The following is a 22,954-nucleotide window of genomic DNA, read 5'->3' as shown; positions in this document are numbered from 1 at the left end:
TGTCACGCAGAAACACTTGAAAGGTCCTCTGTTGAAAGTGGATGTGTGTGAGGCCTGGGTTGCCTTGACACTTTGATCAATCAAGAATAAATGAGAGGGCACGCTTCTATCACACTGAATAATAATGATGAGCATTTGTCGTTTGAAAGCTACAAGCATGTGTTCCTGAATGTTGATGCTATTCACCACAGAGGCTAGGAACATTTAAAACATTTCACAAAGACTTTAACTGAATTGATCTGTTTATTTATTTCACCTCTGTTTTGTGGTGTCAGATTTGCAACATTCGAGCGTACGTTCAAAAGAGTTTGCTGAATGCAGCTCATCTCATTGTGCCTTTTCAAAACTGATTGTTCTTGAGGTCTTGTGGGATTTCAAGGTTTCTGTGTTCCTCCTCTAATCTCTGTCCTTAACCACCACACTCGGAGTCATCTTGCTGCATAACTCAACTATTTCGTTTAGGGAAATTAGTACGTTCCCGCCGACCCTGTCTTTCATCGTTTGCCGTGGTGCATATTTAAGTCCGTTCCTGGGCTTATTTTCCTAATTGGTGGCCTGTACTTGCTCAACACCGATTGCCTTTGATCATCTCAGATCATTACGTTTACCTCATTAATTTGCTCAATCCAGTTTTTTTCCCCTCCCCTGTTGAGCCAAATTTAAGGGCCCATGTAAAAATTGGATTAATAATACATTTTATGAGCCAAGAGAAAAATCAGCTCCCTTTGTGGTCTCTCTCTGTCTCCCTTGTCTTTCTTCTTACCCGCTGATTGTGTTTCCCTAGTGTGAAAGACACAAGCCAAACAATGCCTGATGAAAGGACACTCTCTGTGTTTGTTGCTGTTGACCTGAATCTAGTCTGAAAGGAAGCCACGGACAGGGCGGAGAGGAATGAAGATACAGGGAGGAATGGTATGGTGCTGTTTGCTACGTGTGCTTGAGAAAGTTGCTGATTAGATCCCTAGTGCTGTTGGCGTCCATTGCTGTGATCTTGTCGATGGAGGATCTGTCTTCCCTGTGTTTTGAAGGTGCTTTGTGATCTGTCTGACCCTGTGCTCCCTATGTGCTATATTTAGGCAAAATCTATACTGTCAAATAAAAATAAAGAAAATAAGAATAATCTGTCTAAACTATAAGCAACAGCACAAATAAATACAATAAGTTTTAAGAGTAAAGATACAAATAAAATAGGTAGGCCTAACATTAGTTTTCTGATACAGAAATTGAAGTTGAAATGTGAAAAGTGAAGAAATTGAAAGTAAAGTAATAAATTGTAAAACAGCATTGCATATTTGACTGTATAAATTAAAGATTAATCTTTATTAAAGTTACAAAAGCTATTCAATTGAGCAGTGAGTGATTTCTTTGTTGTTGCTGTTTGACTAATACAGTATTAAGAAAGTGCTGTCACTTTAAGAGAATGCACTGATCCAGTGCACTGATACAGTACATTCAGCTTAAAATTTTCGCACATTCTCAGGCGAGGGTTTGCACGCTTAGGATAAGTGCATGCGCAAATCTTCTCACTGCACGTGCAAGTTGGCGTCCTCTGGCTCTTAAGATTTAAACTGGCAAAGCTTAAACAAGTTTAGCTTAAACGCAGATATCAAAGTGTGCTGTTCAGGTGTCAGCACCCGGGTGATGACGGAATGGTCGGCATTAGCATTGAACAAGAGTGAATGGTTAGTCCACTTTTTTTTTTCAATCTTTTTTCCGCGAATTGTTCCACCCCTAATAAGTCATTATTATCAGTAATTATGTCCTCAATGGATGCAACAAATGCATAATTTGTAATGGGTTTTATTGGTTTTGTCTCGTCGAACCAGAGACATGGCATGACCGTATGGTAAGGGGAGTAACATTTCTGTCACATGCTTGAGGCATTCGGCCAATCACAATGCACTGGATAGCTGGCCAATCAGAGCACACCTCTTTTTTTTTTAAGAACGATGAGTTTGTAAAAATCTAAGTGTTTCAGAAAGGAAGGGCATAGAGGAGAAACAATAATGTTCAGTATGGAAAATAATGTAAGGGTCAATATAAACTTTCCATTGATGTATGGTATGTTAGGATATTGTTGTCCAGTTGTTGTCCAGATTTTCAAATGGCAATTTTTGGCTGAGATACATCTACCTGAAAATCTGAAATCTGAGAAAATTGCCTTTTAAAACTGTCCAAATGAAGTCCTTAGTAATGCATATTACTAATGAAAAATTAAGTTTTAGTATATTTACAGTAGGAAAATTACAAAAAATATCTTCATGGAACATGATCTTTACTTACTATCCTAATGATTTTTTGGCATAAAAGAAAAATCAATCATTTTGACCGAAACAGTGTATTTTTGGCTATTGCTATTAAAAATATGCCCATACTACTTAAGACTGGTTTTGTGGTCCAGGGTCACATATATAAAAAATTGTACTGGCTACAAACCGAACAGTAGTATGTACATTGTGCATCTTTATACGTTTTCTTAGTTCCTTTTCAAGTGCTATCAACAGTCCCTTTATTTTTCAACACTCATCTCCAGAACCTTTGCTCCATCCTGGTTTATAATGTCAACTTTCTTGATGAATAAAATGAAGTTTTGGCCTTGTTGAAAATGCCATTTCAAGACTTTAACAAGCAGTTTTGGAGAAAACGTTGTAAAAATAAGTCTTTGTCTACCACCTCTTCATCTTTATCTCCTGTCGCTTATCCTCTTTTTTGTGTTGTCTTTTTCTTAATTTTAGTCTTCTTCTTAATTTTAGTCTTCTTTCCATGTTCTCTTGTCTTGAAATGTGTACATTTGCCTCCTACACTTCTACCTTAAAAAGCCTCAGGCCTAACACTTTTGACAAAGATACATGCAGACTTTAAAAGCAAAGAATTCATCATATTTATTGTCTCGCTGCCAAATAGGGCACAAATAATCCACTCCAATTAGGTGTTTGTGGCATGAAAATTGGATTTTCTCTCTCTTATGAAAACGCATATTCCAGAACACCATTGTTGATTCTGAATTCCAGCAATGACAAGAGAACAACATGCCAGGTTGATTTCACACAACCATTTGCATATAGAGACCGTAGGTAAATATAGATCTGTATCTTCAGTGCACACTTTGTTTTTACTGTATTGAGGCCGTTATTTTCCTTCCCATGTGGCCGTATGCATATCAATGTGACTGAATCTCACAATCCATGAACTTATGTCTCAGCCAGCGTACAAAGGAGAACTGCTGTCTTTGTCGAGAGGCGTTTATTGTCTTCCAACCCAGAGCAAGCAAACAAACAAAGTCGTGAGGCATCTATTGAGCAGATTGCAGCGCACATGATTTAGTCTCAAGGCTTTGGGCTTTTATGTCCACATGATTGTGTGCATCTTCATATTGTTTGGTTTCAGACGTCTTCTATTATCATATAGATAACTGAACATTGTTACTTGGATATGAGAAGCTGCGGCTAATGTAATGTCATCTCTTTGGCGTGCGAGTCACTTTTTCCTCGCTTTTATGATCCTGTCTTTCTACTTTATGGGAAGATTGGAGACCAGAGAAAAGGGGAAAAATACTATAGATTTTTGCACTCAATAAATCAATGACCTACTTTGGTATTTTGTGAAACCTTGCTTATTTTTCACATGCCCATGGCTGTCATTCTGTTTATTTTGCTCTGTGTTTGTGTGTTTCTTTGAGTGTGTATGGTATCATTCAGGCCCCAAGAGAGTGTTTCGGATCTATACTCATTGGCCGGTTGCTGCGGTCGAGCTCGAGTTCAGATCTGATAGTGAGTGTCTCCTGACCACTGATCTGAGACCATCACTGCTGTTGATGCTAAATGATTTCGATCAGGATTCGGATTTTGCACTGGTCTTGGGTCAGTCTAACGGGATAACCTATAGTTTACCCTGAAATTCCTCGAAGTATGTAAAAGCACTGTTCCCACTTTGCACAGTGTTTGGTAACAGTTTTGCTCTCTGACCCCAGTGTATCCAAAAACAATATCAAAGTGGATAATGTCATGATGCTTTTTAAATTTTTTGGAATCAGTTCCTAGATGTATTAATCTATTTGTTTATTAAAAATAAAATGCAGTACATACCTATGAATGTTTTTTGTTGTTGTTCTGAGTTGATACAGTTGTCCTGAATAAAACACCCTCAATAAATTGCTAAAATAATTTTCATTTTTTTAATGCAATTTTTTATATATATATTTATTTTCAAAGATAATCCATGAGTTTGTAAAATACTTTGAAAGTATATATATATTAGAAAAAATACATGTAATAATAAATTATATTATAAATGTATATTATTAAAATATATTAATAAATGTAATTGTTGACACAACTATTTGTTATTGACCCAAAGAAACTCCCATTTAAACTGAGTGTAAATTCTGTTCCACCTGCGTAACCAAATTTTACAAAAAAATGTTGAAACGGGTTTTTCAGAATGCTCCCCCTATCTGCCAATTTTCATCAAACCTGCACCAAACTTGCACTGTTATTTTAGCCATTATGTTATGGTAGAATTAGTCGAGATATTCAAACAGAGAAATAATTTAATATCAACCTACAAATGTCTTTCTTCTAGTCGTAATCTGCATATTAAGCTCCCTATATTGGAGGATGTATCTTAATATCGCAAAAAAAAAAAAAATCAGCTCAGATTCAAGCCTTTGTTCTGTGATACAGTAGAAATGTGCAACCCCTTGATAAATATGTGTTCAGCTTTGTCTTGCACTGTAAGGGAATTCTCTGTAGCTTATGGAGTGCATGATGTACCATTCCATGAAGTTTGATCATACATTCTTTTAGCTGTTACTGATATAATACATGGAAGTAAGTAATAGCTGACACGTGTGTGTTTGTGCATGTTCTTTGTCTGTGGCTTTATCGAGCTGGTGTGTCTGTGTGTGTGTGAGTGTGCGAGAGCCCCTCTGCCTGAGAGCGTCCCTCTGATCTTCCCTGTGCGTTCTCTCACTTTCAACATCTTCCCTTTCTTATGGAAAAGAGCCAATTAGAGTTGTGTCTGTTTGTTTAAAACAAAATGGCTTTTAATTAGTCTGATCAAAACCTCACTTCTGTAGGCCCCAGGATCCACTTTGTAGTTCCCCTCTAGATTGCAGATGGTTTTGATGCTGGCTGATAGGACAGGAAGACAATCTGATGGCTTTTAATGAATGCTCTTACTTTTGTCTGCCTGTACCTTTCTCTTTTTCCTTTTTCTTTCCGTCTCTTTTGTTGTATTGTTCCGGGGACCCCCCCAAACCGCCCGCCCCATGTTCTGTCGTTTCCAGAAAGACCACTGCTCGTCTCACTCCCAGCCTGTGTCCTGCAGCTGGGGATTGTGGGTAAATGTGGATGTGACCTCATCCTCAGGTGGTGGCTGTGGGGCCTGCTTCTCCTTATAGTCCTGCTCGTCTGTCCTTAAGAGACTTCATGCAGACATAATACAGGCTTTCATTAAAGGGCATTTGGGCCAAGGGCGAATCTGCTTCTCGGAGGCTTCTGTCAAAGGAACCTTATCTATTATGAGAGAGTCTTTATCTTACGCATTTTCTCTGGTGCCCTCTGTACTGTTCGAGTGGAACAAAAGAGCTCTTTGCTTGAGAAAGTGAATTTATTTCTGACATTGTGGTCATTGAACTCAGCCCTCTGTGAATTAAATTGCCCCGGTTGTGCTCTAGGGATCTTCTCCGTGTTAAACGTGGTCTTGTCACCAACTGGGATGTTTATTATATTGGATTGTTTAGTGTACAAACGATTGATATATGGTCATTTTGTGATTATTGACATGAGCGGATAATAACCATGTATGATTATCATATTAGCAGAAGTGTTAAAGGGTTAGTTCACCCAAAAATGAAAATGATGTCATTAATGACTCACCCTCATGTCATTCCAAACCCGTAAGACCTCAGTTCATCCTCGGAACACAGTTTGTTGAAGCATTTGAAGCATCGAAAATACATTTTGGTCCAAAAATAACAAAAATTACGACTTTATTCAGCATTTTCTTCTCTTCCGGGTCTGCTGGGAGTGCGTTCACGACGCTGCTGACGTATGACGATGCTGACGTGTTATCTTTGTTATCGGGTGCACCAGAAAACAGGTCAGCAGCTTCATATTTTTGGAGCAAAATGTATTTTCGATGCTTCAACAAATTCTAATCTACCCTCTGATGTCACATGGACTACTTTGATGATGTTTTTATTACCTTTCTGGACATGGACAGTATACCGTACACACATTTTCAATGGAGGGACAGAAAGCTCTCGGACTAAATCTAAAATATCTTAAACTGTGTTCCGAAGATAAACGGAGGTCTTACGGGTTTGGAACGACATGAAGGTTAGTCATTAATGACAGAATTTTCATTTTTGGGTGAACTAAGCCTTTAACTACCTTCTTGCTGGAAAAAAAAAAAGTACAAACAGTGAACTATGTGAACTAAGAAATCCACTAACTGCACTGCTTCCACTTTATACTACTCATATTCTCTGAATTGTAGATACATGCAGAGTGAAATTATCAGTGCTTTTGAAATGCAGTGTGGTCAATCAAATTAGTTGACTAATCAAGTGTAAAAGAAGAGGCCACCATGTTCTCTAGATATCAGCATTGGCAAAACTGGAAAAACCCACAACCGTCAATCTCTAGTACAAGGTAGATATTTTAGTCGATGGATGTTGTTTGCTTAGGTGAGTGGGGCAGGTGTGTTATCTCTTCAGAAGTAGGGTTTGGATCAAACTGACATTCAGGGTGCAAACATGAGGCATCTAATCAGTCTTGCTCAGGTCAAACTGGGCTTCTAATTGACATGCCGCACACATGTGTGTGTGTAACGAGATTCTGAGACGGTTTACACTGACAGCTGTCAGTACGAAGTCTGATGAGCAGTTTTTGTTACCTTAGGATGCAGACATATGTATCTGCAGCAGCTTTGCTTACCTACATCCCTACTCTTTCACTCAGTACTCCCTCCCATCTCTCTGCAATTGGATGCAGTGGGATTTCTTTAGCAGTGTGAGACACTGAAGGAAGTTTGACATGCATTCCTTCAAAGTGAGACACTCTTTCCGTAGCGTGAGTTTGGGCCTGAGGGTCTGGTACCCTTGAGCCGGACTTTCAGACTACTTCTGTTTCTGTTCATGCAACTTGTTCGTTTTCTCTGTAGCCCAGTAGAACTGTCTGCTAAATTTTTTTCAGTCCCATTTGGTGTGTCAGTATTTGGTCTGACAGGCCGTTTTCAATCAGGCAAATTGAGATGGAGTCAGCCGTTTACAGGCTGCTTTCTTCCCGTCATACGTGATTTATTTTACGAGTCTGACCTGACCCAGTGATCTTTTTTTATGCCCATGAGACAGAGACACTGAACAATCAGAATGTTTGATAGCACTCTTTTATACGCTTTATGAATATTTCATGTATTTTGGCCCTGCATGTGGATTTTGAAGCGACACACAAAGAAAAACTGTGTGAAATAAAGAACATCTCTTGTTCTCTCAGTGTGTGTGAGAGAGAGGAGAACATGTGCTCAATTCTCCAATTCCTCAGTGCTTGTTTAAAGTCACCTTTACTTGTTTCCCTCTTGTTTAACAGGATGTTATATGGGCTTAGTGTTATGCTATATGGCAGCCAAACTGGTTGTCAGTCCTGCTTTAGTGTACAAAATAATCTTATATTTAATAGGGTGTGCAGTAAGACCAGAATATATAAGCATCTATAATCAGTCAGACTACAAGCAATTTAATACAGTAACTATCTATATAACACTATAATTATTTTGCTGGTAATTCAATACCATAAAGTGTTATACTGTATGTTACGTAATTATGGAGTAATGTTTTTTTTTTTTTGGACTGTAATATGTTTTAAATATAAAAATGTATTAAATAGTTAAAGAAGTATGTAAAATAATTGTTTATGTATGTATTAAATACTTAAAAATTATATTAAACTACTTTTTACCATATGTTACAAAATATTTTTATTGGACTAAATTTACATTGTTGTATTCTGTGTGTGAGTATAGCCTATATATGATTACAGACAGGTTCCTGTGTGTGTTTGTTTGTTTGCCATCTCCTCTTCAGATTTCACACTAGTCATCTTGCTGTTTGCATCCCAAGTCAGTGAGTGTCTAATCATGATGCTTATTCTCTGGTACAGGGTCCTGTAAATGGGCAGGCGGCCAACGTGTGTGCGATGAGTCCTGTGTGTCTGACCTGTGTGTTAATACGGGCGGCACTTAATGCAGTCCTGCCGTTTGCCTCCATTTCCACCTAATTTGATTTGGCCCTAAATGTCACTTCCATTGCATTGATTAAACCTCAGCGCTGCCACCGAGCCGGCCCCGGGAAGGTTAAGGAGACAGGATGGAAGCTGTCACAGCCGACCCATCAATAGAGATACACATGCACACAATTGATATGGCTGTCTGTCTGTTGTTCTGTTTTTCTGTCTGTCATTCAATCATGCATATAGTAGTGCAAATGTGCATATAGTATGTTTTTTTATTATGGTGGCCAATGGGTTCGCCCCAGCAATTTTTACTCAACAAGAAAAAAATTAGATTGAACACTGCCTATGAACCATACAGAACCAACATTTAACACATTACCCTTCTATTAATTACATATTGATGACTCATTCATGAGAAATCAATTACTCATTAAGTGTAACCTCATTAAGGGTAACAACGACTGTCATCCACATTATCTTTTTTTTCAGGGTGTATGTGTGTGTTGTGTTTGTGTGTTATTTATTAGCGAGAGGGGACTGCAGCCAGTATTATATTGCTGACAGATGAAGCTGGTGTGAGCACTTTGGCTGAGCACCCCTCTGTTGCTCTTGCTAACCTGTTTGGTGTAGTGACAGAATCGGAGCAGTCTGACTTAGACTCCTGTTTTCCTGGATCACTGAAATTTCTCCTCTAATTTATGATTTGGTGTAATCCAGCCGACGAGTTATAGGAGCAGCAGGCGAATCTGCCCTATATAAGGTGTTGAGCGTGTTTTCATGCTGCTCATGAGCTGTACCAGAGCTTTGGATGAAACACACACATACTGTACATATGTACACAAATTGTCTTGTGTATTATGTCTGTTGTATTGCTTTAACTCTTCTCTCCCATGGTTTATCTCTTCTTTTTTTTACACAGTTTTCCCTTCAGTGGTCCAAACATCAATGTCCACCTAACAATGGATGTTGCGAATATTAGAGAAATTAGAGCCAAAATTAAATTATTTTCTAATTTAATACCACATTTTCCATTATATTATCGGCATAACCATTTGTTTTGCATGAAATTTCAACGCTATCCCATGACCAATTCGTACGTATTTTATGAGATAGCGAATTCTTATGACATCACACGATTTGTCTAGACCCCAATGATGGGTAGGTCATTAGTACGAATTCATATGAATTGGGGAACTCAAAGCGTGCGATTTCCTACGAGAGCGGTTGTTAGCCACCTCGTAAAATATGAATTGCCATTAGATCGGGTTGGAAATGTAATTACTTTAGTAAGTTTACACAATCAGTGTCACAAATTTACTGTCATTTGTTGTAACTAGTGTAGATTCTGAAATAACATATGATCTGTTTTATGGCATAAAAGTGCCATTAAAAAAGTAAGCCCTCTGAATTCGCAGAACAACATTTGAGGGCTATAATATTATATGCAACACAGTACCCAAGTCATATGACTCACTTTCGTAATCTTTTTTTTTTTTTTACCTTTTTGAAGCTTGACAGCCTCTGAACACTTTGTTATATAGTAACGAGCAGCATAAACATTCTTCTCAACATCTTCTTTTGTATTATACAGAAGAAAAGATTCAAAATAACGTGAGGGTAAGTAAATGATGACTGACCTTTCATGTTTGCTGAATGATTATTTTAACTCCATGGCACACTTACTTTGTGCTCACCATCATCACCGCAGCATAAGGTCTCATTGTCACCATGATACTAATGTAACAAACAGCTAGTTCACAGGACAAAGGTGGAGTTGTGCCTTTAACAGTGTGGCGTTAAATATTTCATCCGCACTGCTTGGTTGTCTGAGCCAATTGCCTGCGCCACTAAAGAGGAAAAGTAACACAAACTGACAGCAGCAGTCAGTGTAATGTGCTTTAGAAAGACAAGCAACAGCCTTTAACATAAACACTGTCTCCAGTGCAGTCAGAAGACCACAGCATTAGTGTATCTGTGCCCCTGGAACTTAAACACAAGATCCCTAACCTGCCTTGTGAGCAAACCCCTGCACCATCGGGATAACGGTAACCCCCCCTTGACAAGACGCATGACAGTATATTATGAACAACAAGTCAAGTGCGGGCTGTGCAAAGAATCATTTAACTGGATGAACATACTAAACAAAAAGTCTCTTTACTGAACATGTCATGTCATGTTTTGAGTCTAAATGAGAACTGAAGCAGCATTGAATGAGACGACTTGTTTTTGAGCATGTTAAACAAAAAAGGACGTAAACAAGGATCTGCAGAACAATTGATTGAAAGTGAAGCATGTTGTTTTTTTTAACTTAGCTTGATCATCTTTAAAAATAAAAAATTCTGAATAATTTATCTTTTGGCAATTTCACCTTTATTATGATGAGATGGATTAAAGCTGATAGGAAGCGTAGTGGGAGAGAGATGGGGCGGGATCAAGAAAGGGTCAGGATTTGAACTTGTGTATAGTATTTATGAATATTTTGAATTAGTTTATATTGTTACATTTTAGTTTAGGTTTTAGTCATTTTTATATTTGCTCAGCATTTGTATTAGCTTTTTATTTCTATTAAGTTTTGTTTTTTATTTATAAATTGTTTCTGTTTTAGTAATTTCAGTGCTTCGGTTTCAACTTATTTTAATAAGATGTTAGATGTCAAGGAAATACTTTTTATTTTAAATATATATATATATATATTAGTATTGGTTAACGATGCAACTAAATATATATAAACTGAAATATCTATATTTTAACTTTTTTGTTTAACAACAACAATACTGATGTGGGTTTCAGAGTTTATAAATGAATAAACTTAATATGAAGCATATTTGTACGTAAATTAAATTTAAGTACAAATAAGTTACGATTTCTGCGCTTAAAAAAATTGCATTTTATGTAATCATATTTTCAGATGCATTTATTTAAACTGCTTAGAATCTTCATAAATCTGTTTTATGAAAAAAATAGAGAGTTAAGCAAATGATTCAGTGAATTGACTCTCATTGGTTGACACTTACTGGTGTAACCTACAGAAATGAATCAGAAGTAAACGAATCTGAGTGGATCTTTTTCGTGAACGGAATCAAAAGATTGAAGTCATTGGGATAATGACAAACTCCACACTCTTCCAATGATGGTGTCGTGGTGAGTCGAAAAGGAAATGTTAAGAGTAAAAAGGATGAGATGAATAGAAGGAAAGTGAAAAATATAGGGGAGAAGAAAGAAAGAAAGAAAGAAAGAAAGAGAGGGAGAGAGAAAGAAAACGAGCAGATTTCTTCCCCTCCCATCCTCTTATTTGGTTCTCAGTGTGTGTAAATGGCCAGGGGGAAAATTGAGGGGGTAGAAATGCTCCTCTCTTGTTAAACTGCTGGCAGATGACAGAAAAATTAGAGGCATTTTGCTCTTGACAGGTTGTTGTGTTTCTTTTCTGCTTCAAATGGTTTGTGTCAGTTTGTTTTCAGTCAAGCTGTCTCTCCCTCACAATGCACGCGGTGTACAGGTTTTTGTTCCGTTGGGGAAAAGGATCTGATATATCTAATGCCTTTCAGTTTGAAAAGAACAGTGGAGGGAAACACACTCACTGCTGTGTCTGCTAATTACAGTGGCAGACTTTGATTACTTGTTTGAAAACACTTTTCAAACATGTGTAATGATAACAATTAGTTACCGCTACATTTTCGCAGCGTGCTCAGTATCTCTCTCCCTGTGTCTTGACAGCGTATCTTTCTTTCAGAGTTTGTGCGATGCAGAATGAACATTTGTCTGGATTCGGTCACGTATGTCGATGTTAGCACAGTCTGCTGTGTGAACGAGTGTATTTAAAGGTGCAGTTCTCTCAAAAATGAAGTGTCTGTCATCATTTTCTCACACTTGCATTGTCCCACACCCATACATCTGACTTTCTTCTGTTGAACAAAAAAAAAAGGAGAAATTTTGTACAATGCTCATGCTGCTTTTTTCCTTTACAACAAAACTGTCACTGCTCAAAAATGGCCCCAAAAGCTAAATTCTAAAACCTTTCATTGTATGAAAAAAAGTCATACGAGTTTTGGAAGACATGAGGGCAAATAAATGGTAACTGAAATCATTTTTGGGTGAACTGTTCCTAACAGGAGTGAGATGCAGTCTGACTGGAAAAATCTGCATAAGAAACCGACCATTGCAGGTCTGAGATAATATTGTTGTCGTTTTCCTTGTGGTTTTCTGACCTTCTCCTGTTCAGTTTATGAATAATGAACTGGGGTGATACAGAATGAATTACATTTTTACCATAATACAGAGGAAACTGTACATCCTGATTGTGTTTTCTATAAGTGAGTCAGGGATTTTGTCTCTGAGCCTTTATCTCAAACCGTGAAATCTGACAGACACGATGGAAAGCGAACTTCGTGTGACAGGAAACTTTCCATTTGTGCCGGATAGGCCTTCTTCTTGATTTGATTATTTCTGCCTGGCTTGTGCATTCCCTCACTCATCCGGGGATAGGGCCTGACATGAGGCAGGAGGTCTTTATTTGATTACTTGGGCTTTGTATGTTTTTCTGCCGAGTGGGTGGGATTTAGAGGTGTGGTGGCCTATTCCTGAGAAAAGAAACATCTTAAACTTTGTATTGTGTATTTATGCATCCATTTTAATATTGAAGACATTTAAATTTAACCAGCATGGATGGCTTTATTCTGACAAGTAACATCCAGGTTTTACATTTAGGCCAATTCCTGCCATTTTTTCCCTCAGGCAACATCCAACATCGGATTACAGAAGTAAAATGACTTATGAACATCATTTCATGTTGACTATTACAGTGTGTATGTTAATACACAGTGAGTAAAATACATTAATACAGATTTGTAATTATTATTATTACTTCTAGTCCAAAAAGTGACATTTATACTGTTAATATAAAAGTTATTTTAAATTATAATAAAATTTCATAATATTTGGTTTTCATCAAAAAAAATGCAGGCTTGGTGAGCATAATACTCTTTTATCAAAAACAAAAAAAAATCTTACAACCCTACATTTGTTTAATTGCTAATGTATCTTAAACTGTTTTATTTTTAAATCCAGAAAAACACTGCTTAAGCAAACCCCAAATGGCATATCTGCTTTTTTGCCTGTTACTCCGATTCTGCTCTGCATGTAAGCTAATTTCAAAATCTTGTAATGCCGTTTTCTTTATTAGCACTTATTTATAAGCTGATTTTTGATAATGATTGAGATCGAAAACAAACTTAAGCCGTGTTATGGAACTGGCTTGTGGCTCTTTGCATTCTTTCACTCTTAGCTTCCAGCTAACTGCCATGATTGATTTAGAGATGGACTTCCCCCTGACAGAGCTTTGTGTAACACTTCAGAACGATGAGAATGCGGGAACCGAATCAGCTGCGTTGCTGAACTCGGGAGACTTACACTTGTTCTTGTAATGTCACAAACAGACACGTTTAGCCTGTGACAGTCGAGATAAGCTGCTGGCATTTGAAAAATGGCCCTCTAACCTGAGGAACCGATCTCACAGCGGCCTACACTCACTTTTCCTCCCTGAGATTTTTCACACTATCTTCAGACACATACAGTACTGGAGAAAATAGCCCAGATGTGCCAGAACCGCCACCACATTAACAGTGCAACACCGAGCAAGCTGTGAGTCACAGCGTCTCATACACACACATCTAAAAGCAGTGTGTCAATAGCAGCAACTGTCATCCGACTTCCCATTTTGTGGGTCAGTGTTGTTGTTGTCGTCCTTCCAATGTCAATGAAGACAAAGAGGCTAAACCGACGCCAGCTGTTCCTAATACCACTGTGCACATTCCCTCTCTCACACACTCCTCTACATGTGTTACACCTGGATTAGCTTTCTGTTCCCAGGATCAAATGCACACCATCTATCCCTTTACGTGATTATTTTCTCTTTCTTTCCCTCGCTCTCTCTCTTTCATTATCTAATATGGAGCGTAATCCTCTTGTGGAATTAATCTGCTTTAACGAGTGTTTGTTACCATGCTGAGATGGAATTAAAATGAGTCTTAGAGAGAGGAGGGGTCGGTGGGATTCGGCACCGCTGATATGTTTGTTCTTGTCTAACCTGCCTTATTCTCCAGTGGTAAACACGAGAGACACCTGCACACAGCCTAGATCAAATAGAGCAGGGGTTGAGATTCAACACGGAGAGTTTGGGGAGATTTGGGCTGGTGTGGCCTAGTGGTCATTTACAGTAACTGAGAGGCCAGAACATCACCATTGTGCCCTTGATCAAGAGGTTGCTCCAATGGGATTGACCCTCTAATAAATGTACTATAAACAGGTCCACACAGAATATTGGGGAGCCTGTCATTCATAAAGCTATATGTAATCAATGGTTTTAGAATGATTTTAGAATATTTAAATAAATTCTGCAAAATTCCTTTTTTGTTTTTTTCAGCAGAGAAATTCCAAAATGTTTTATATTTGCCTGCTTATACTATTCCATGATTTATTAAAAATATATATTTTTTTATTATTATTCCAAACACTTGCCAGATTTTATATATACACTCACCTAAAGGATTATAAGGAACACCATACTAATACTGTGTTTGACCCCCTTTCGCCTTAATTCTACGTGGCATTGATTCAACAAGGTTCTTTCTTTAGAAATGTTGGCCCATATTGATAGGATAGCATCTTGTAGTTGATGGAGATTTGTGGGATGCACATCCAGGGCACGAAGCTCCTGTTCCACCACATCCCAAAGATGCTCTATTGGGTTGAGATCTGGTGACTGTGGAGGCCATTATAGTACAGTGAACTCATTGTCATGTTCAAGAAACCAATGTGAAATGATTCGAGCTTTGTGACATGATGCATTATCCTGCTGGAAGTAGCCATCAGAGGATGGGTACATGGCGGTCATAAAGGGAAGGACATGGTCAGAAACTATGCTCAGGTAGGCCGTGGCATTTAAATGATGCCCAATTGGCACTAAGGGGCCTAAAGTGTGCCAAGAAAACATCCCCCACACCATTATACCACCATCACCAGCCTGCACAATGATAACAAGGCATGATGGATCCATGTTCTCATTCTGTTTACGCCAAATTCCGACTCTACCATCTGAATGTCTCCACAAAAATTGAGACTCATCAGACCAGGCAACATTTTTCCAGTCTTCAACTGTCCAATTTTGGTGAGCTTGTGCAAATTACAGCCTCTTTTTCCTATTTGTAGTGGAGATGAGTGGTACCCGGTTGGGTCTTCTGCTGTTGTAGCCCATCCGCCTCAAGGTTGTGCATGTTGTGGCTTCACAAATGCTTTGCTTCATACCTTGGTTGTAATGAGTGGTTATTTCAGTCAAAGTTGCTCTTCTATCAGCTTGAATCAGTTGGCCCATTCTCCTCTGACCTCTAGCATCAACAAGGCATTTTCGCCCACAGGACTGCCGCATACTGGATGTTTTTCCCTTTTCACACCATTCTTTGTAAACCCTAGAAATGGTTGTGCGTGAAAATCCCAGTAACTGAGCAGATTGTGAAATACTCAGACCGGCCCATCTGGCACCAACAACCATGCCACGCTCAAAATTGCTTAAATCACCTTTCTTTCCCATTCTGACATTCAGTTTGAAGTTCAGGAGATTGTCTGGACCAGGACCACACCCCTAAATACATTGAAGCAACTGCCGTGTGATTGGTTGATTAGATAATTGCATTAATGAGAAATTGAACAGGTGTTCCTAATAATCCTTTAGATGAGTGTGTGAGTGTGTTTGTGTGTGTGTGTGTGTGTGTGTGTGTGTGTATATATATATATATATATATATATATATATTGCTCATAAAGTCTGTGTGCATTTGATCAAAAATATATTAAATATTTTTGCAATTTAAAATAGATTTTCTGTTATAATATATATTAAAATGTAATTTATTTTTTGTGATGGAAATGCTGAATTTTCTGTAACCATTATTGCAGTCTTCAATGTCACATGATCCTTCATAAATCGCTCTGTATACTGATTTGGTGTTCAAATAACATATATTTCCAAGTGGAAAAAAGTTGTGCAACTTAATATTTTTGTGGAAATGATGAGACTTTTTATTCAGGATTCTTTGAAATAGAAATCTTTTGTCACATATGAACTGTACTCTCACTTTTTATTAGTTTAATGCAACCTTGCTGAATAAAAGTATTGATTTCTCAAAAAAAAAAAAAAAAAGTTCTGACCCCAACCATTTGTAAAACTGTCTTTCGTTTAGTTTATACAATTGTACCAGAAATATTAATTAAATAGAAAATGAGGCTGCAGATTTTACACTGGCCTACTGCTTACAAAACAAAAAAGTGATCATTCCTCATACTTGTTCAAATGTGTTGTGAGTAGATTTGAATTGGTCTAAGATAGCATTTTGGACATTTGAGGGGCGCACACAGTTAAAAGAAAATAAATCCATAAACCAGACCAAAGAAGCATATGAAAACCTTGCTTTTATTCTCTCAAGCATTCTCCTCCACATAGCGAGTCAGTTACCTGAATCTATTGACGTCACCGCGTCTTTCAAAAAAAGGAATATTCTCCTCAAAAGGTTTTGATTTCAGCCACAAAGAGGAGGCGCTGGTATTGATCAGAGTCGCTGTCTGTCTGTTCTTTTCTCTACCAGGGACCGAAGAGACGCAGCCTCTATAGAGGGACTCAGACAGGGTGGGAGGAGATCCCAGCAGGTAAAAGGACCCACCGCCGGTCACGACCACAAACAGCATATCAGCTGGCTATTTCTGAACAGACCATTGTACCTGATTTCTGTCCACACAGACACACACACACGTGTCCTTTACACCTGGTTGTACTGTAGGTCCTGCTTAACGCTGTTTTAAGGCCAATGGGAATTTACATACAAAATTCAGGAAGGTTTATGTGAGGGTTATATTTAGGGTTAGGCAATTATTTTTATTTGACATTATTTTTATGACCTGACCCTGAATAAAGGTCACTTCAGCACACAGACCTCATATTTCCCGAGTGCGTGTCTGGGGCAGAGATGTACTTTCACCCTCTTGTTTTTTAAGGTCAAGAATGTTTTCATTTTTTATGTTTATTCCAATTATATTTTGCTTTTTTTATACCGCGGAGAGAGTCATTTGGAAGCTTTTATCTCATTATGACATCAATAACAACATCTGCTACTTAAATTCAGCACAATAAGCAGCATTGTAAAGCTTCCTGAAGAACTCCGAACAAAACATTCCAGCCATGTTTGTGTTTGCCATCGTTGTTTTCCACGAGTTTCTGATCTTCTCATTCCTTTTACAGAACTTTGTTTGACGGTGTGTACTGTGGGCTTTGCATCTCTTGGTTTAGCTTATACTGTGGGGACATAACTGTTCTCAGAACAGAGCCAAATCTGACAAAATGTCCCTTTTGAGATGACGGGGTCCTGATGAGTAAAAATTATTCGCACATATTTCTGGTTAAACACTATTTACACTCTTTTAACCATTTTATATAATGTCCGAACCCAAGTGTTGTGAGGAAGCAAATCTGAAATAGGACATTTTTTTGATTGCTTTGTTTTTTTTCTTTGCCATATGTTTATTTTATTTGTTTTTAAAAAAAAAAAAATTGAGGTCGGGAAGGTAGTTAGTAATTTTGTTTAGCATAAAGCAGCGCAATTATTTTCAAAACTGAAAATCAGAAATCGAACACCAAATCAGCATATTAGAATAATTTCTAAACAATCATGTGACACTGAAAAAAGGAGTAATGGCTTCTGAAAATGAATAATTTAAAGTGTAATTATTTTTTATTATTATTATTTATAAAATAAATATAGCCTTGATGAGACTTTAAAATAAGACTTATAATGAGAGAAAACATGAGAGAAAAAATCTAACTGCCCCCAAATTTTTAGGATTGTGTTCATTGAAATAAGTGTGTGAGTATTTTACTTAGAAAGAAAGACAAAGAGAAATGTCATGCTTCAGCATACAGACTGCAATTCATAATGTTAAATGGCTGTCAGCTCACAGAAAGTCCCAAACATCAGCGCTGTACTCACATGCACCAACACACAGACAGGAGAGGGGAAAAACAAGAGAGAATGGGAAGAACATAATGTTTTGGTTACACAAAAGGAGGAAGAATGGAGATGGTGAGAAGATAAAGGAACGAAGAAAGGAAGGAGAAGTAGAGGTGAGGAGGAGGCCAGCGAGAAAAAATTAAGTCAGAAGAAAAGAGAAATAGCAGAGGAGGAGATGAGATTGATAGAAAGAAAGAATATATAAGAGGAGAAACTTTCGACAGACAGAGGAAGTGAAATATGTATGCGGATAAAGATCTTGACAGAAAGATGAATGCATACATAAGGGCTTTCTTGGCTTTCATTTTGGTGGTTTAATTGAGCTTGTCAAACAGACACTATTTTAAGTGTTGCATTTATTTTACCCTGTCACTGAGCATCATGGCATCTGTAATGACAGCTCACATCCATTTGTAGAAAAGGTGTTAATCGTCCCAGGGCAGACTGTTTTAACTTAAACCAGTAATCAACCACCCAGAAGACCACAGAAACCAGATAGCAACACCATGAGGTTTGCATGGTTAAATCTAGAAGCATCTTTAAGGAGAAGAAATTTTAATCTTGGGTGGTTTGTGTCCTTCCTGGCCTGTTGGTCATTACTTACATCACTGACGCTATAGAGCTGTTTACCAGGGTCAGGTTGCAAGGGATTGGAGCACAAATACGGCAATAGGAAGTCAACAAGTGTGTGGCAAGTGTTTTGTAAGATTTTTTGTTGTTGTTCTTGCAGTACTTAAAGGAAAAGTTCACCCAAAGATGAAAAAAAATGCCGTCATTTGCTCACCCTCATGTCGTTCCAAACCTGTTGAACACATAAGAAGATATTATGAGAATTTACTGAACCAAACAGTTTTTGGTCCCCATTGACTTCCATAGTAGGAAAGAATTACTATGGGAGTCAGTGGGGACCATCAACAGTTTGATTACCAGCGTTCTTCAAAATATCTTCTTTTATGTTCAACATGAAAAAGAAACTACAGGTTTAGAACGATACGATATGATGACAATTTTCATTTGTGGTGTGTGTGTGTGTGTGTGTGTGTGTAAATGGAAATAGTGTTTTTTAACTCATTAATGCTAAGACATTTATATCAGTGTGCACATTTCATCTTAAAAACTCGTATATATAGTAGACGATGCGCAGGGTCATGTATTTATTATTTATAATAATAATAATAATAACATTAAATTATATAAAACAAAATAAAACAAACTAAAATAAAACAAGAAACAATAACTGTAGAATACAAATTTAACATGAAACACCTTACCTTACATATATTAATAACAAACAAAAAAATCAACTAAATTGTTTATATAAAATAAAATTGTCACACAGGAACTTCTAACACTATAATTTTACAGGTTTCCTGGTTGTTGTTGTTTTTTTTGTTTTTTTGTTTTTTACTGTGAATTATATGGTAATCCATCATTCTTACTTGCAAAAAAAAAAAAAAAAAAAACACCTTTCCACAGTATTTTACTGTAAAATTGTATGTAATGTGCTGTTAAACCACAATTTTAACTAAGTTAACAAGTTTTCAGATTTTTACTGTACTGTGGAATTTTTGCAGTCTACTATAGTTAGCAATTTAAGTGTATTTTTTTTACAGAAAATGATTCAAATGTTGACATAAGTGACCAGTGGGTATATATCTCTATGTAGGAACGTTATCTTTGATTGAGATAATAAGTGGTTTTGCCCACCAGTTACCAAGGCAGCAGGAATTAAACATCACCTCATGACACATTAAACAGCAAACTCGTCCTTAAACTATCTGCTTGCATTACCAGTTGGTTTTAAAACCTATTCTGTATAGTGAAAATCATCATCATAATATTTATAGTTTAGCGAACTTTAGTTGCCTGCACACTTAAAGAGTGTCAGTTTTAGTGTGAAGATGCGTCATTGATAATCAACCACTGTGCTGGGTTCGAAATGAGCAGGTTGAATAACACCCCTCGCCTCCACTACCCAAGACTAAACATCATCACCATGCAGGAAGGAACATTCTGTTGCTAAATTACATGATCCGTTGTTTACATCCAAGCATATAAATATTTACCCCTGTGCTGTTGCACGCCTTGTGATTAGCCACCTCCCCTCACACAGTACCAGGACCACCTCGGTGAACAATGGCTCTTTCATAGGCACCGTGTCATTCCTTCTTCCCCTCCTATTTGAACCCTGTGGAGTGGGACAGGAAGTCGCCTTCGCAGCCTCAGATCGGCTAAGGGATTCTAGTGGAAGGGGGTGGAGGCGCTCAGGTAATTGAACGCTGAAGGTCTGGGGCACTCCAGCCATCTGACTTTTGGTAACCATTGTATGTTTTTTGGTATGCGTACCTCAATCTTGGTTGATTTCAGTGCTTAGATCAGCATAACCCACTTTACTCCTCTAATGTGGCCTTTTTTTCAGGATATTCAATGATGATAAAGTGAAAAGTAGGCGTACCATACTAGAATGGACTACCAGAATTGTTTAATCAAAATTGACCAAATGTATTTTTAAAATGTATATTTCTGGTCTAAATGGTTTCTCAGTGATTTATTGTTGCAAATAAAAATGGCTATGCCTCTGAAATTCCATTTGTTAAAAAAATCTTCTCAAGTTTTGTCTTTTGAACAATCTTAAGAAAAAAAGATTCTTAAGAAGAATACTTTATTCTTAAAAATATGTAAAAATTGTATTAAGAAGAATTTTATGCTTTGGCCCCTGATTTGTAATGCAACTTTTCAAAAATTACTTATTTATTGCACAGATTTTTAACATTTATTAAAAAAATTCCAACCTACTTTTTTCTGCTTTTACATTGCGCTTTACTCATAAATGCACAAGATTACAGAAATAAAATGGTTTTGGTAAAGATGTTTTATGCCAATGTTTAACATTATCCAATAACCTGCATGGCCTAGGTGATGTCATCAGAAAAAGAAAGTCATTTCAGAATTAAGGGGATGTTATGATATTTGACAGTAAGAGAATACTAATGCATTTAGTTTTCTTCAGAAAAAGATATGCCGATTAATTGTGCACCATAAAACCAAAAATGTACATTAGGACAAATTTTGTAATTTTTAAATGATTTCATATTTCCTTTAAGCCTGAAGACACAGAACAGGTTGGAGCCAGCGGAGGGACAGATGTCGCCAAATCCGCCCATCTTGATTCCAGCGAGTTTCATTACCAGATGTTTCAGGGTTATTATTGCATTAGAGCTGAAATGAATAGGCAGATGTGTGTGTGCATTATTAGCAGAGCTGAATTGTGCTGGTCTTATGATCGCAGTGATTATAGAGAGTCGAAGCGGAGCACAACCACAGGCTGGCGGCTGGTAATCCTCTTCTTTCCCTAAATAAGCCCCCCTGTCATCCGCTATGTCTGATACAAATTTTTTCGCAATCCCCCATTCTACCCTTTAATTCTCTCTCTCTCTCTCTCTCTCTCTCAATCTCAGTATGATGTTAGCCAGGCACTTTATCAGAGCCATTGTGTTTATCTGATCCTATTAAAAACCTAGAGAAAAAGAGGAGCTGCGGTTTCTGTCCGTCTCGTCCCTGATCTCTGTCTGAGTGAGACAATAATGGCATTGTGATGTCCCGAAAGATCCTGCCCTGCCTAACAGATCTGTTTATTTGAGTAGCAGTGTGCGCGCACACGTTACCGCTCTTACTGACGTAGAGATCTCTGTGACACCAAGGTAAAAATGGGACAGACAGCTTCCAGGTGTTTCTGCTGATGAACAGGTGTGTGTGCATGTGAGTGCGGCCGTGTGTTTTTATATTCAATCTCTCTGTCAAACACACACACACACACACACACACGTGGATCCCTGGCTGCCTCAGTCATCAAATTCATCATTACTTAAAAAGCAAAACCACTAAATGTCCCTCTAAACCCTTAATCACAACGCGGCTGCTAATTCAATAATACCCCCGTAGCTGTCTGGTGATGCCTGCATTGTTTTGGCTCTGCCCAGGTGATGGTGGCTTCATTCAGGGAGCCTGGCTTGTCTCAGGGGCACGGTGCCCTGTTACGGGTGCCCATTGTGCATCTATTGTGCGCCTATTGTGGCAACCCTGAGAGAGCTAGAGGAAAACAAAGGCACCAGCGCTGCAGAGTGCCCGTGCTGATTTCGCATGCACCTGGCATCGCCACAGACGCGGGACATTATTAATTGCTAATACATATTTATGTGGCACAAATTTGCCATTTGTTTATGCATAAAATTATCAGTAGACACAGGGCACTTAGCCAGAGAAAATGGTGACCTTTTTAAACAGGAGTGAATAGATCCCCATTTGCTGGTTAAGACTTTGTGCACTTTGTCTAGTGTACATTTGCTTTGTGTGAATCATGAGTGTGCATAATAGAGAGCATCTTGTGTGCACATGCTTGATGTTGTGTTTCTGTCTGAGTGAAGTTTATGTGACAGTGAGATAAAGGCAGAGACTGTGGAGGAGTGTAGCTTGACTAGAAGATACTTGGTACCATGGCACTGGTGTGGATTTTTGGACATGCGCCATGGTAAATTATTTGTAGTGTGCCATGTAAATACCTTTGAAATATGAAAACCAGTATGGCTAGTTGACATCTCAAAATATTAATTATTATGCAAGCAGTTAGTATGACCATGTATTCATTGGGAGGCAATTGATTAGTTATATATTT

At 37.8% G+C, this 22,954-nt stretch overlaps 1 protein-coding gene across 4 annotated transcripts in view; it reads left to right on the top strand.

Annotated features, from left to right (window-relative positions):
- sox5 (SRY-box transcription factor 5) overlaps window positions 1-22,954 on the top strand; it is a 206,863-nt gene that overhangs the window by 5,151 nt on the left and 178,758 nt on the right. For 2 of the 4 annotated variants that reach the window (XM_059511177.1, XM_059511175.1), the window contains one exon: window positions 16,867-16,927. The exons of 1 other annotated variant lie outside the window; for it this stretch is intronic. The gene's annotated coding sequence lies outside the window, so the exon portion shown is untranslated. Of the gene's footprint in view, window positions 1-784; window positions 913-16,866; window positions 16,928-22,954 lie in introns of all 4 variants that reach the window. One more of the 4 variants, XM_059511178.1, reaches the window with a different exon arrangement.

The sequence above is a fragment of the Carassius carassius genome, chromosome 26, assembly GCF_963082965.1.
Source record: "Carassius carassius chromosome 26, fCarCar2.1, whole genome shotgun sequence".
In the NCBI taxonomy this organism is placed as follows: domain Eukaryota; kingdom Metazoa; phylum Chordata; class Actinopteri; order Cypriniformes; family Cyprinidae; genus Carassius; species Carassius carassius.
This window is presented reverse-complemented; position numbering and strand designations above follow the sequence as displayed.